Below are 16,007 nucleotides of genomic sequence, written 5' to 3'. Positions count from 1 at the left end.
ACAGCGCACCAGGGGACCGACCTCCCACCTGATGGACTACAAGATAAACCCACCTGGTAATGGAAATTCAAGGCAAGCACTTGCCACAACCACTTTGAACGTAGTTCCAACGTTGGCATATGAAGATGTCAATCCAACAACTACCGACCCGCAAGCAGGGATTTCACAACAGGCCCCCCGTAGCTGAAGAGGTCGGGGGCGCGGTTCAGGATCGAGGAATAGGCCTAATCAAAACCTCCCCGATTATTGTACGTACCATCGCTCCTACGGTTATGACATGTCTGAGTGTCGAGACTATGCATACCGCAACCGACGGGAAAACCTCCAAGACAGGAGGAATGATTCGCCACAGGCAAACAGGCCCTCGCCTAGGGACGACCAGCGACCTAGGAGTAAGGAGGCCGCTCCTCGCCAGCGAGATGTATCCCCCCGCCGAAGGGAACATGGTGCGAAGAGACCCAGGGAAGGATACAGGCATCGTGAAAATCACCATGCTCGAGAGGAGGCCCCTATTCATGAGATAGACACCATATTTGGAGGCCCCTACGTGGAAAGGGAGACTCGGAACGCGAAATAGAACTATGCCCGAGAGGTCAAACGCCTTCCATTGACCAGTTATATCGTGGACAATAGCTCTGAAGAAATCAAGTACCACCCGTCATCTTCACCCAAGAGGACTCTGAAGGGGTTCATTACCCCCCATTGTAATGCACTTGTAGTAAGGGCTATGGTGGCCCAAAATGGGCTCAAGCGAATGCTAGTAGACAACGACAACTCCGTTAACATCCTATTTGAATTTACCTTTGATAAGATTATCATGGACCACGAGTTGACGCCCAACACAACTTCTTTATACGGATTTACCGGAGATAGCATCACTCTGAGAGGAAAAATAACGTTGGCGGTAGAGATGAGAGAGTCCCCCCAAACCACGATGAACTTCATAAAATTTCTTATTATAGACAATCGGTCGGCTTATCATGGAGTCTTGGGTAGGCCAGCCCTGAAAGAGCTAGGAGCCGTCACTTCCATCCACCATTTATGCATGAAACTCCCAACTGAGAACGGTGTGATAACAGTGAGAGGTGACCAGAGAGGATCTAGAGAATGCTACCTAAGCTCTATCAGGAAGGTCGAGCCCCAAGACGTACATGCCATCCTGACAGATGTGGCTATGGGAGACGTCCCAAGTGAGGCCCTCCTGAACGAGAGGATGTTGACATGATCGACGCACCTCCCGAGCAGGAAGAACTCTCCATGATCGATGAGATCGATCCTCGCGTGATTGAGCACAAACCCCAAACAACCCCGATTGAGGAACTAGAAAGCTTCCCGGTCGATCCCCGTAACCCCGCGAAGGTGTTGAAAGTGGGCGTAGGCCTGAGTAACGAAATGAAAGAAAGATTGAAAGACTTTCTCTTCAAGAAGACGTCTTTACTTTGAGGCATGAGGACATGGTGGGCATAAATCCCAAAGTCAGCTGCCACCACCTAAAAATAGATCCTAAGGTTGCCCCGCACAGACAGAAGAGAAGAGCTCTTAACCCAGAAAGATATGAGGCTCTGAAGGAAGAAGTACGGAAGCTAATCGAGAGTGGCTTCATCAGAGAGGCCATCTACCTGAAGTGAGTCTCCAATCGGGTGCTAGTTAAGAAACACAACGGTAAGTGAGGGGTAAGTATTGACTTTACCAATCTCAACAAGTCATGCCCCAAAGACAGCTTCCCATTTTTCGAGAATTGATCAATTGGTAGACTCCACTGTCAGGAATGAGCTCCTGAGCTTCATGGATGCCTACTCTGACTACAACCAAATATACCCGTCCGATGAGGAGAATACTTCATTTATCACTGAAAAAGGTCTTTACTGCTACAAGATGATGTCCTTCGTGTTAAAAAACATCGGAGCCACTTATCAAAGGCTTGTCAGCAAAATATTTGTAGATCTCATCAGCAAGATAATGGAAGTCTACGTTGACGATATGCTTGTGAAAAGCTTGAAGGCAGACGACCATGTGACGTACTTGGATAACACTTTTCGAATCCTTAGGAGGTACAGGATGAAGCTCAATCCCCTTAAGTGTGCTTTTGGTGTTGCCTCTGGCAAGTTCCTGGGGTACATGGTCAACCAAAGAGGAATCGAATCCAACCCTGAAAAGATCAATGCCTTACTCGAGATGAGATCACCCTAGAAATCAAAGGAAGTTCAAAGCCTAACGGGACGAGTGGCAGCCCTTAGCCGTTTTGTCTCCAAGGCCACCGATAAATGCCTCCCGTTCTTTAAGGTATTGAAAGTCGGGAAAAAGTTCGAATGGAATGAGGAGTGTGAAGAGGCCTTTCAGGGCCTGAAAAGGCACCTAGGGCAGGCCCCTTCTACTCTCTAAGCCTAAGCATGACGATATCCTCCAACTGTATCTGGTCGTTTCCAACGAGGCCATCAGTGCAGTCCTGATCTGAGAGGAAGGAGCCACCCAACTCCCAGTATACTATGCCAGCAAGACACTCCTATCTTCAGAAACTCGCTATCCCGACATGGAGAAGCTAGCCTTATCATTGATCACAACTTCTAGGAAGCTGAGGCCCTACTTCCAGGCACACACCATTCACGTGCTAACCAACTTCCCTTTGAGGCAAGTGCTACAGAAGCCAGATACCTCAGGAAGACTGTTGAAATGGGCAATGGAGCTAAGTGAAGTCGATATTATCTTTAAAACAATGGCAGCCATCAAGGGCCAAGCTTTAGCCAATTTTGTAGCAAAGTTTGCCAATATACCCGAGGTGGAAGAAGTTATGGAACCTGTTGAGCCCCTCACGTATAACTTGTTCGTGGACGGTTCGGCTGGAGACACAGGTTCGAGAGCTGGAGTAGTCCTGGTCAGCCCAAAAGGTCACAAATTGAACTCAGCTATGAGGTTCGAATTTAAGGCCACCAACAACGCTACTGAATATGAAGTGTTTTTCGCAGGCCTCAGATTAGCCAAAGAAATGCCATTAAGGAGGTACGCATCAACAGTAACTCCTAGCTGGTGGTAAGCCAAGTGAATGGTAGTTTTTTAGCTAGGGATAAAGCCATGGCCTCCTACCTGAAGATGGTGATGAACCTCCTCCTATATTTTGAAAGATTCGAAATAATACAGATCCCTCACCCCAATAACGCACATGCAAATGCACTCTCTAAACTCGCTAGCAGTAAGGACTCCGAACTACTTGCAATAATACCAATTGAGAACCTCTTCGCGCCGTCTGCCGAGGCTCTTAAAGTGATGTGGGTTGGAGGCATCCCCACCTAGATGCAACCAATCATAGACTACCTAAAGGACCAAGTCCTACCCACTAATAAAGATGAGGCCTACAAACTGAGAAGAAGATCAGCTCATTTCCTCTTCATTGATGACGTACTCTACAAAATGAGCTTCTCCTCCCCACTTCTTCGCTGCGTGGGGAAAGACGAGGACACTTACATCCTTAGGAAAATTCACGAAAGTGTTTGTGGCAATCATTCAGGAGGACTAGCCTTGGCACAAAAAGTACTGAGGCAAGGGTACTACTGGCCTACCTTGAAAAATGATGCTCTTCGATTTGTGCACAAATGTCAAGTGCCAACGGTTCTCCCCCATTCAGAGGCAACCTTTGTAGGAGCTAACTGCCGTCTCCAGCCCATGACCCTTCTCCAAGTGGGGGGTGGATCTGATAGGTCCTTTGCCTAAAGTCAGAGGAGGCGCGGACTTTGCCATTGTGACCATTGATTACTTTACGAAGTGGGTTGAGGTCGAACCGCTGGCAAAAATCACAGAACCAAACACCTCCAAATTCTTTTGGAAGAACATCATATGCCGGTTCGAAATTTTTTCCACTTCATAGTTTCAGACAATGGAAGACAGTTCGACAATAAGAAGGTTAAGAACCTATGCGAAGAACTTGGAATCAAGAAGCACTTCTCAACGCCTCATCACCCTCGAGCCAATGGCCAAGTTGAGGCTATAAACAACCTATCAAACATGTCTTCAAAAGAAAGTTGGATGCCTCAAAAGGAGCCTGGGTTGATGAGTTGCCTCAAGTGCTTTAGGCAATCCAAACTACCACCAGAATTCCCACGGGGGAAACTCATTTCCTCATGGCTTATAGAACAGAAGCCATAAGCCCCGTCAAGGTCGGCTTACCATCACCACGTCGCCTACACTTCAGCGAAATAACTAATGACGAGCAACGAAGGTTCAACCTTGACTTCATTGATGAAAGAAGAGACGACTCCCAGCTGAGGCTCATTACTTTCCAAAGGAAGATGACTAAATATTTCAACTCCAAGGTGAAGAAGAGGTCCTTCTGAATCAATGACCTAGTCCTTAGGAGAGTCTTCCTCTCCTCCAAAGCACCACGAGAAGGTAACCTGGGTCCAAACTGGGAAGGTCCCTATAGAATCAAAGAAGAAGTCCGACCCGGCACCTACAGAATTGAAGACATAGATGGCAGGGCACAGCCTCGTCCATGGAACATTGAACATCTCAAAATTTACTACCAATGATTTTATTGCATTGCTGGACGACCATTCTCGGCTTATGTAATGAATGTTCAGTTTCAATAAAATGTCATTTAAATTCAGATACTACTCTCAAAGCGTGAGAGCCTTGGAGGAGAGGTCTTGATTTCCAAATCTGGGGTCACCTCGCCTGAACTCCGAGACTCACTCCACATGCCTTCCTTTAGTGAGGCTAAACGCCAAAGGAAGAAGCCTCTCCATGGGTGCACCACCCATCATTAAGGGAAGCGTGGAAGCCTCGAAGGAAAAGTCCTGATCTCTAACTCTGGGGTCACCTCGCCTAAACTCCGAGTTTCACTCCACATGCCTTCCATTGGTGAGGCTGAATGCTAAAGGAAAAAGCTTCTCCATGGCTGCACCATCCACCATGAAGGAAAGCATGAGAGCCTCGGAGAAGAGGTCTTGATCCCAAACTCTGGGGTCACCTCGCCTAAACTCCGTGGCTCACTCCACATGCCTTCCTTTGACGAGGCTGAACGCCAAGGGAAGAACCCTCTCCATGGCTGCACCATCCACCATGAAGGAAAGCATGAGAGCCTCGGAGAAGAGGTCTTGATCCCAAACTCTGGGGTCACCTCGCCTAAACTCCGTGGCTCACTCCACATGCCTTCCTTTGACGAGGCTGAACGCCAAGGGAAGAACCCTCTCCATGGCTGCACCATCCACCATGAAGGGAAGCGTGGGAGCCTCAGATGAGAGGTCCTGATCCCAAACTCTAGGGACACCTCGCCTGAACTCCGAGGCTCACTCCACATGCCTTCCTTTGGCAAGGCTAAACGCCAAAGGAAGAGGCCACAACGTGTAAATCTCACACACCATCGTTTTACCTCCCTAATTCGAACTCAATGGAAATATCCAGTCAAATAACCCAAGTACAATTTGGAAGTCGTGGTTTATTTCAAGTGATGAAACCTAAGTGCAACCAGTTAACTCATCATTTATATTACTTGATTATTAACTCATCCTTAAGCTTGATTATTACAAGTAATGGAAGTTAAGATGCCACGTTCAGATTATTAGCTCAGACTTATGCATGGTCATTAACCGATGTCCACGTGCTTTCATTGATTTTCATTGACGTTGAATATTGAAAAGACATAATGTTGCAAAACATTGATTTTCATTGACATTGAATGTGGTATTACAATAGGGGGCTCGAGGCTAGTACATCAGAATAAATTAAAGACAAACTATGCTACTTAGGCTGACGGTGGCGCTACCTCGATAGAAGGCACCTTTGCAGCTTGAATTTTAGAAGTATCTGCTTCCTTATCCTCTACTGCTTCATCATCGATCGCTTCCTCAGTAGGCGTCTGAGGAACTTCATCAACAAACTTCGACCTCAGTTGTGATAGGTCGACGTTTGGGAGAAGCTCCTTAGCCTCATCCAGCACCTCAACATAGGCAAAGTTCCTCCAATACAACCCGAAGCGCTGATACTCCTCAGTGAGGTGGAAGTTGACAATGTAATCCTTAACTGCCTCCTTCCTCGCCATCTGGGCCTCCTCCATTGCCTTCTTCAGCTCGTCAACGTGCCATTTTATTTGGCCTTCCAAAAACGTGTGTGCATCCTTGGCCCCAGTCAGCTCTAAATTGGCATGCTCCAGGGCCTCAGCTGTCATCTTCTTGTGATTATTAAAAATCTCCACCTTTTTAGTGAGGGGGCCACCTTACACTGGGATTTGTACGCCTCCTTCTTCAAAACCTCAATTTAGGCCAAGGCGATTCCAACTTAGCCGCATCTTCAATCTTTTGGGCCTTTATCTCCTCCGCCTCAGCCCTTATTTTCTTCGGTTCCTCCTCAGTGGAGGCCAACTTGTCCATGGAGGACTTATTTCTCGTAAGAAAGCCGACGAGTGTTTCCCTGCACTCAAGTGTGAGGCCCAAGGTCCTCACACTTTGGCTCACCAAAGCCCTGGTGAGGTCCACAACATCGCAGCTTGAGGCGTGCAATTGCCATCTGTCGGTCCAGAATTTATAAGAACTCTCTGTAGCGCCTCAGACCTCGATGGGCAGCGTATCCAACAAAGCAGGCGCAAGCACCTCATCACGACCCGCAAGAAAATTGGAAGACTTCTCCTGAGTCTTTGTTGTCCTCTACTTGGCCGCCTCCTCCTCTGCTTCCTTTGCTGCCCTCCTGGCAGCCTTCTCTCTGGCCTCATCAGTCTCAGCTTTTCTCACCATTTCTACTTTCACTGCCTTCATGGCAGAGTCCAGCAGCTTCGGTTGAGGAGGGGCATCCTTGCTTGAATGGGACACCGATGTCCCGAATTTTCTCGAAGAATCTGGTGATAGGAACCAGCCTCCTCTTCTTGTGGGAGTTCTCGGGGACCTTTTCTTTACCCCAAGGCTCCTTCGCCTTCTCAGACTTATGAAGGGCATCTTCTTTGGACCCCCTTGAGCTGCCATCCTTGGACAGCCTCTCCAACTGGCCCCTGACCTCCTTCATCGCCCCGAAGCTCGACTTCAGAGGCCTCGCCCCCGCTGTGGAAGTTGTCATTAGAATTGAAGCCATGTCTGGGATGGGTACTCCTTTCTCTTGAATTTATCTGCAGACACAGTAGGTCAGCATTGAATATCAATTAAGTACAAATTTGATCAAGTGAACGCACTTCTTACCCTTGGAGGCCATCAGTTCAAAATGTATGAAGTATTAGCTTCGGTCAATGAGGTGGTCAAAGTGGTGAAGCTTCAAAGGTCGCTTATGTATGTCTTCTATGATCTCAAACTCCCCCTTATTGAGCTCAAATCTCGTACTTGAATATGCAAAATGAGTGGCAACAGTTAGCAAAAAATTGAGAAACTACTTAGCAAAATTTAATCTTAAGCTTGGACACTCACGAGCTTCGTAGCACTGGGGTGGTACTGTGCAAGCCACGACATTGTCCTCCTCAACCGCCTACGACTTTTCTCGAACCCAGAACCATTACTCCTTCCATCCCTTGATGGAAGAAGGCAGCCCCACCATAAAGGGTGCATGAGCTTCCCAGAGTGTGAGATAATACCACTCCCTCGACTCGTCTTTACCCAACACACGAGGTTGAAAAAGGGTCTGAAAGACAAACAGAGGCATATCCTCCCCTAACGACACTTCTTTCCACAAGAAGTATGACCCCACTAGCTGGCTCCACCCATTCAGTAGAACTTGGGTCGGTGACAACATAAAGTTCCTAAGTACAGCCCTAAAGAAGGGGTGCAGAGGAAGACGCATACCTGCCTTGAACAGGTATTCACTTACAGTCACACATCCCAGCCTCGAAAAACACACCCTTTCGTGAGCCTCGGGGACTAACATCTCCACGTAATGGGGGACGCAATACTTCTCCCTAATTTTTCCCAACTTCTTCAGGGTCATGTTTGACGCTATCCTAGCAGGCCCCAATTCTTCCTCATAATCTATAGGCTCCTCGGTCATGGCGTAATACTCCACCTCAAATTTCCCACTGGGAACAGCCCCCTCACCCAACCTAGCTATGGTCACCAATTCTCTACCCGAAGTGGACTCCATATCAACAGTTTGGAAAATCACAAAAGAAATGATTCTAGCAAAAAAAATGACTAACAAACGACGAACCGCGAAACGTCGGAGTTTGAAATCGGAGAACAACTCTGGAGGTCGAAAATAACGAAAGGCAAAAAGCACAGAAAGCAAACGGTGAAGAAGGGTTCAAAATGGAAGTCTTTGGCCTTTTATAGGGAGCCAAGACCAACCCCAGCCCTTGGATGAAGGCCCCATGAATCTCAGCCCTCCAATTCTGGGTTAAATCCGAAGTGTAGAATTTAAATCATTTTGAAATCTACGCCTTAGATTCGAATGTGCTCCTTACACACCTCTTCAAACGCGTCTCCTTCTAGAAAGTCCAGCTGTAGCCATCATTGCACATTCAATGCTGCAGCCGTACGTGCCTTGGAAGTCGAAACGGTTCGGTTGCCTCTTCTTGATAACATGTGCAAAACATCAAATCATTGGCACAAACATCGAAGATAATCATATCTTCACAAGTTTCAGTAGGTTCGATCCACTCATCGCCTCGGCTCTTCTTCTGCTTCTACGCAGATTCAACCACATCTTCACAAGCCTCGACAGGTTCGATCCACTCACCGCCTCGACCTCCTCTTCTGCTTTTACACAGATTCAGCCACATCTTCACAAGCTTCGGCAGGTTCGATCCACTCACCGCCTCGACTTCTTCTACTGTTTCTACGCAGATTCAGCCACATTTTCATAAGCTTCGGCAGGTTCAATCCAATCACCGCTCCGACTCTTCTTCTGCTTCTACGCAGATTCAGCCACATCATTACAAGTTTGGGTGTGTTTGATCCACTCACCCCTCGGTTTCTTCTTCTGCTTCCTAGTAGTTCAGTCACCTTTTCCAACCACAGAAACACCACTACTTTCAACTCCAACCATGATATAAATATCTATACTTGGACTTGGGGGACTATCAGCTAAGGTACAAAAAATTTCTCAATTTTTACCTCACACCCTTCACCATAATAAAAGTTCACACATTACATAAAATGACCATACTTGGACATGGGGGACTATTGTTATGCGATGACCCATTTGGCCGACCTACTGGGGCCCATGGCCCACGCCTGCTGAACCACGTGGCATCTTATCCGATGCCCCATCCCAACAAGAACACCAGCATATTTACGTGATGACCCACTTGGCCGCTCCACTGGGGCCCGTGGCTCACGAACCACATGGCATCTTATCCGAGACCCCATCCCAACAAGAACACCAGCATATTATAACAGCACGAGGCATAGTCCAAGTGCTGCCACCGAAGCTAATACGCCGAGGAGATCTCGTAGCCGAGGCCTTTCTTTATCTGAGGCCTTTCTATCCGAAGTCCTGAGGCTCTAAGCAGCACTGTTCCCTAGAGATTCGGTCTTACACAAGGATCCTCCCTGAGTAATTGATAGGACACCCATCATAGAGTATAAGTGCCTTGTCTTGTCAACGTAGTGGTAGAGCCGCCAATTAATTAATGTGGAGTAGGCCAGGAAGTCAAACGTGACACCTATAATTGGACATATAAACATACGAGATGAGGCCACATGTACTCCCAGCCAAGGGCCACGATCTAAGTTATAATACTATAAATACTCCCCATGTATCTCTCACAAGGGTAATGTAAGATTCAACACAAGAACAAATACAACATTCTTTACATTTTACTCTCTTACAACATACATGAATTCATACTCACATTTTATAAATATCGATTGGTAATTATTGTACAATCGTCATGTAAACATCTCGTCGGATTCCGAACGTTCTCGTCCCGCGCCTTTGAGTCGCTCCCACACCCCCTTTTTGCTATCATTTTTAGATCGTCCATGTGTCTTAGCGTGTTAGACTAGGCTTAACGCGTGCGCCGGTGGTTCTGATATCTGTTGGTAACATATTCTGGGGTCAACAACTTTTATATTGTGTCTTTGCATGTCACATAGTTGGAGGAACCTCGAGTACTAAAGCAGGTTTAGTGATGCAATTGCTAAAGTTGTGTTAACAAAGTTCATCCCGGATCTTTTCTAGGTTGGAATATTTTACAACTTCTATAATTAGGTATTCGAGTTTATGCTTAAGCTTGACCCTAACTCCAGGTTACTATTACTAAATACTTTACGCTTCGGTTTGATATGATTTATAATCAAATTGTAAATGATGTAGCAAAATTGATTGTTGTGATGATACGATCTTTATAATTTTCGAAGACTAAAACTTTTTCCAATTCCACTTTTTAGCTAGCAACAAACACCATTGAGAGAGTGGAACCACCCACTCATATAGTTGGCAATGTGTTGAAACGTGTTTTCGTGATTGGCTTCTCGATCCTGGCCTTTGGTAAATATAGACACTTCTTTAGTTAAACATGATTTTGCACGGAGATGTAAATGTTAGTATCATCTTGTAGTAAGAGAGATTTTTAACTATTTACTCTTTGCAAAAACAAAATTTCACTGTTTAGTATCTATTTATTTTCACACAAGTTCACTTAATCCTTACAACCATTGCAAGAACTTTTCATTTCTTCTTCTCCATACCTTCATTCTCCAATTTTCGATTTTTTTTTTAATTTCAGTAACTAATTTTTTTCCAAATCTTCTAGCTTTTTTTTTAGTTATTGATTTAATGTTCTCAAAAATAAAATAAAATAAAATAAAAATAAATCCCCAATCCCCAATTCTCATGCAATCAAGTTTTCTTCTCCAATTCTTGATTTATGATTGAAATTGGATGCTTCATTGTGATTTTTTTTTTTCATTTTCTCTTCTTCTTATTTTTTTTTCACACACTACATGTAGAGGGAGAGATATATATATCATGTAAACAAAAAGTAAATTTTATGCTTCTCGACATTTCGTAGGTGCTTTGCCAAGCTTTGAAAAGATCTTTGAGGTGGTGTGTGATACTAGTAGTGTTGTTATTGGGGTTGTCATTTCTCAAGAGAAGAGACCCTAGCTTTCTTTTTAGAAAAGTTAAGTGATGTCAAGCAGAAGTGGAGTACCTATGAACAAGAATTCTATGCTGTTGTGAGGGCTTTGAAGCAATGGAAACACTACTTGGTATAGAATGAGTTTGTGTTAACTAATCACCAAACCTTGAAATTCATTCATAGTCGGAAACACATCAGCAAGATGCATGTTCGGTGAGTGACTTTCCTTTTGTGATTAAACATAAATCTGGAAGTATAAACAGAGTTACAAGAAAATTGTTAGGTTCGAGTGCTTGGAAGAACTGTACGCAGATGATCCTGACTTAAGGAGATTTGGAGCAAGTGTGTGAATCGGGAATTAATGGTGGATTTTTATATTAGTGATGGATATTTGTTTAAAGGCAACCAACTTTGTATACCTGCTTCATCTCAACGTGAAAAGATGATTTGAGATCTACATGGTGGAGGTTTAAGTGGGCACTTGGGGCATGACAAGACAATAACCAGTTTGGAGGCTAGGTATTATTGGCCGCAGTTGAAGAGGGATGTTGGAATTATAGTCAGAAAGTATACTTGTCAGGTCTCAAAGGGTCAAGTACAGAATACTGGATAGTACATGCCACTTCCTATCCTTCAGGGCATATGGCAAAATCTTGCTATGGATTTTGTTTTGGGATTTCTTCGTACTCAACAGGGCGTAGATTTTACTTTTGTGGTGGTTGACAGGTTTTCCAAAATGGCGCACTTTATTGCTCGTCGGAAGACTTCAGATGCATCAAATATTGTCAAACTGTTTTTTAAGGAGATTGTTAGATTACATGGAGTTCCCAAGTCTATCACATCAGACCTGGATACAAAATTTTTGGGGCACTTTTGGATTACTTTGTGGAAGTTGTTTGGAACCAATTTGAATCGAAGTAGCACTGCCCATCCCCAAACTGATGGACAGATCGAGGTTACTAATCTTACCCTTGGAACACATGGTTTGAATTGTTTGTAGAAATAAGCCTAAACAATGGGATCTTATGCTACCTCAACTGGAGTTCGCATACAACAGCGCAGTACATACTGCTACAAACAAGTCCCTGTTTGCTATTGTGAATATAGAGGTGCCTTACCATGTGGTGGATTTGGTGAAATTGCCTAAATGCGAAATAAAAGTGTTGCTGATGAACATCCGGCAGAGGAGGTGTTAACAGTTTGTGATGAGGTAAAACGAAAGTTAGAGAAAACTAATGCAAAGTATATGGCAGCAGCAGATTCACATCTACGGAATAAACAATTTCGAGAAGGGGACTCGGTGATAGTGTTTTTGAGAAAGAAGAGATTTCCCGTTGGTACTTACAATAAGTTGAAACCAAGAAAATATGAGCCTTTCGAAGTGCTTAAACGGATTAACAACAATGTCTGCAGTATTGACTTACCATATTCTATAGGTATTTTTCAAACGTTTAATGTGACAGATTTGTATGAGTTCCATAATGATAATAAGCCTTTGTATCTAGATTATAACTTGGGGTCGAATTCTTTGGAGGTGCAAGGAACTAATGTAGGACATAATGCGTATATTAAAAAAAAGTATTAGTAGTGTACGATAAATTTCGGCCATTCGAGTTTGTTTAGGTCTCAAAAACTGATTTTTAAAGATTTGGCGCTATTTTTTCAATTCGTTTATTTTGGGTTTTTCGCAATTCTAGTTTGTTTAAACTTCGTTTTCATTACTTTTTGTTGTTTTAAACTACATTTTTATATAAATCCTTATAAATAAGGGGCTAGTTCTTTTTTTTTTTTTTCATTATTATTCGTTAATAAAATTCGTGAAATTTATTTTCTCCTTAATTTGGTGGATTCCAAATTTCATGATCTCAAGATTTTCATTTTAATTCCTTTTGTCGCTGCGCCAGAAAAATGAGGACGCTATCTCACGTTCAAGTGAACTTCTATAAATTGTGTTTTTGTGTGTCTAGTTTTTACTGTCACTTTATGCTCCTGGTTTTATAAAATTAAGGCCCTATTTGATCCACGTTATTTGAAAAAAATACATTCTTAAACAGTGATTTAACATTATATCAACTACAAATTTTTCAATAAAATAATGTTACACTTAAATTCAAAATTTTTTCATATTTTTTAACCATACATTTTTTATCATTATATTATTCGAAAATGTATTTTTATGAAAATAATGTGACTCATACAAGAGCTAAAATTTCTAATTCTCAACACTTAATGATATGTACATAGATATGTATCCATCTGTGGACAAGTACAAATTGGGGTTTGGCATTGCTAATGCCTAATTGAAGGGTGTTTCGAGCTCTAGAAAGGAAAAATGGAATCGATTGGAAACATTATCCTCGGTGGACAGTTTAGAGATTTGCTATGATTATCCATTGGGTAGAGCATACTACGAAACGCTTATAAATCACACTAAAATTACATATAATAAAAATAATTAGCTTAAAATTCAGAAAAGAAACTAAAATCTGCTCTATGTATAACATTGACTTGAGTTTCTCCGGGTTGAATTAATTAATTAATTCGTAATCTGACCAGAATGTTGTAAATTGCTACTTCCATTATTGGTCTATTTCTATTTTTAGAGGGCGTGTAATTTAAGCTCATGTTTGATAGTTATGAAATGTGTGATTGAAATTTGTGAACCTTACGAAATATAAAGTTAAAATTAATTGTTGATTTTATTTTATTTTTAAAATTTTTTTAACTACACCAAACAGGAACTAAGCACTCAAATGTAGTTTCTTTGCAAAGACTTTTTCGACCTATTATAAATTATGGCTAGCTTTCAATTGTTACACATTGCAGTATATATATTTGTTACATCGAATTGGATTGTTCTTTTACTTTTTAACTTACTAATTTATTTGGAAAGAAGTGAGGCAATTTCAACTTTTATAGGAAATAATGTAATGTAATATCGAAATATGCCCTTATGTCAAATTATACAAATCGAGCTTTTGATTTAAAAAAATCAAAAAGAAAAGAAAAAGAAAAAATGTGTCCTCCATGCGATCAAACTCTATTTGGAATGGTAAGGGTGCGTTTGGTTTGCATTTTTGTTTTTTGTTTTTAGTTTTGAATTCATTTTTAGTTTTCTATTTTTAGGGACTATTTTTGAACTACAAAAAACATGTTTGATTTGTTATTTTGAAAAACGGTTTCTCAAAACAGAAAACTAGAAAATGCGTTTGGTTTAAAATTTTTAGAAATTATTTTATGAAATATATTCCATTAATTTGATTATTTAGTAAAATATAATAATTTTATGCTAATATATTACTAGAAAATATATATTTTAAATTTGGTGAATTTACTATTTTTTCTTGCTACAAAATTAAAATAATAATAATAAGTTTATAGACCAAAAATAGGAATCCTTGTAAAGAAAATAGTCAGTCCATCCTTCATCCTTCTGGATGTATTTTGCTATTACTTGGACAGTAAAAAAAGAAATAATAGTTCTTCCAAATTTTGATCAACGGAAAAAAATAATGGAAATTGAAAATTTTTTTGTAGGTTTTAAAATTATTATGCTTCACTAAATTGTATTAGATTACAACATTTTATTTTAAAAGTATTGCTGAGTATCCCCTGAGTAAAAAAATAATATAAAATAGCGTGCTTTGAGTGTTTTTCGTATTTTGAATTTTTTTTAACTGAAAACACTGAAAACGGAAAAAAAATTGTTTTGAGTTTTGAGTTATTAATTTTTTCTTGTTTTTAGAAATGCATTTTCGAAAACGATAGACCAAACACTATTTGGATATTTTCAAAAATTAAAAACAAAAAACGGCTTGAAAACGGAAACCAAAGGCAACCTAATCTTTTGGCATCCCTCTTCTCAGCGCATTGCCTCATTGTAATATCCATTTCTTGATTTATTTATTCATTTATTTATTATTATTATTTTTTTATTTTTTGCATGTGATAAAAACATAAAGTTAACTTAATTGATTTTAAATTTAAAGTTTATTTTTGTTATATACTCACCCTGTTCCATAAAAATAAACATGCTTTCTTTTTTCGCTTGTCCCAAATCATAGATCTTTCATTGTTGAAAGTATAATTAATTTCTTAGTTTTCTAATATACCCGTATATAATGTGTCTTGTTATTAACAAATATGAAATATTCATATGTAAACAAATATTTAATGTATGAGTATAACAGGAAAAACGTAAGAAAAATTTATACTTTTGATTATATTTTTTTAATTTGTATGAAAATGAAAATAAATATATCTTTATACGAGACGGAGGAAGTAATAATGAATAAACTAAATAAATAAATAATATAGTTCATTAATTCGACAATTAACATTATACAGGCAGAATAGTCAAATTTTTGAATTGTCAATTAGCATTTATTGACTATGATCTAATGAAATCATCTATTTGAATCACCTCATATGATTGTGACACCATTAATGAATAATGCCTGCCAGTTGCTCTCTTACTGCAATTGTTTGGAAAAGAGTAATGCTATTTACCCCTATTGAAATTGCAACCTCAATTTATAGAATGATAAGTGAAATTAAATTATATTTCATTTAATTTATAATCTAGCGCTATCTAAACTGGGAATGTAATCCCAGTGAGGCTGCGTAGCATTACTCTTTGTAAAAGTTACAAATTATCCACTCTCAAGTTCAATTCATTGTGCTAAGTATATCTTAAACTAGATTGTGTATTACTAAACTTACTTCTATAAAAAGTTTAAATTTTTATATAATTGAATGTTACTTCTAAAGTATATTTTGAACGTGCTAAACAAAAACCACACTCAAACACGTGTATTGTAGTGATAAGCTAGCCTTTGTTGAACGATTAGAAGAAATCGAGTCTAGTACTTTATATTAAATATGCTCATTTTAACACGATTGTTCATTCAAATATATTTTTAACTTGCACCCAAAAATGAAAATAAAAACTTGTTCAACCTCTTATTTTTTTAATCTTGTTATCTGGAACTAAAAAAAATCAATCATGATCTATTTAAGAATA

Source organism: Olea europaea, chromosome 2 (assembly GCF_002742605.1).
Source record: "Olea europaea var. sylvestris chromosome 2, O_europaea_v1, whole genome shotgun sequence".
Lineage (NCBI taxonomy): Eukaryota > Viridiplantae > Streptophyta > Magnoliopsida > Lamiales > Oleaceae > Olea > Olea europaea.
The sequence above is the reverse complement of the archived record's forward strand: the minus strand, read 5'-3'. Positions refer to the sequence as shown.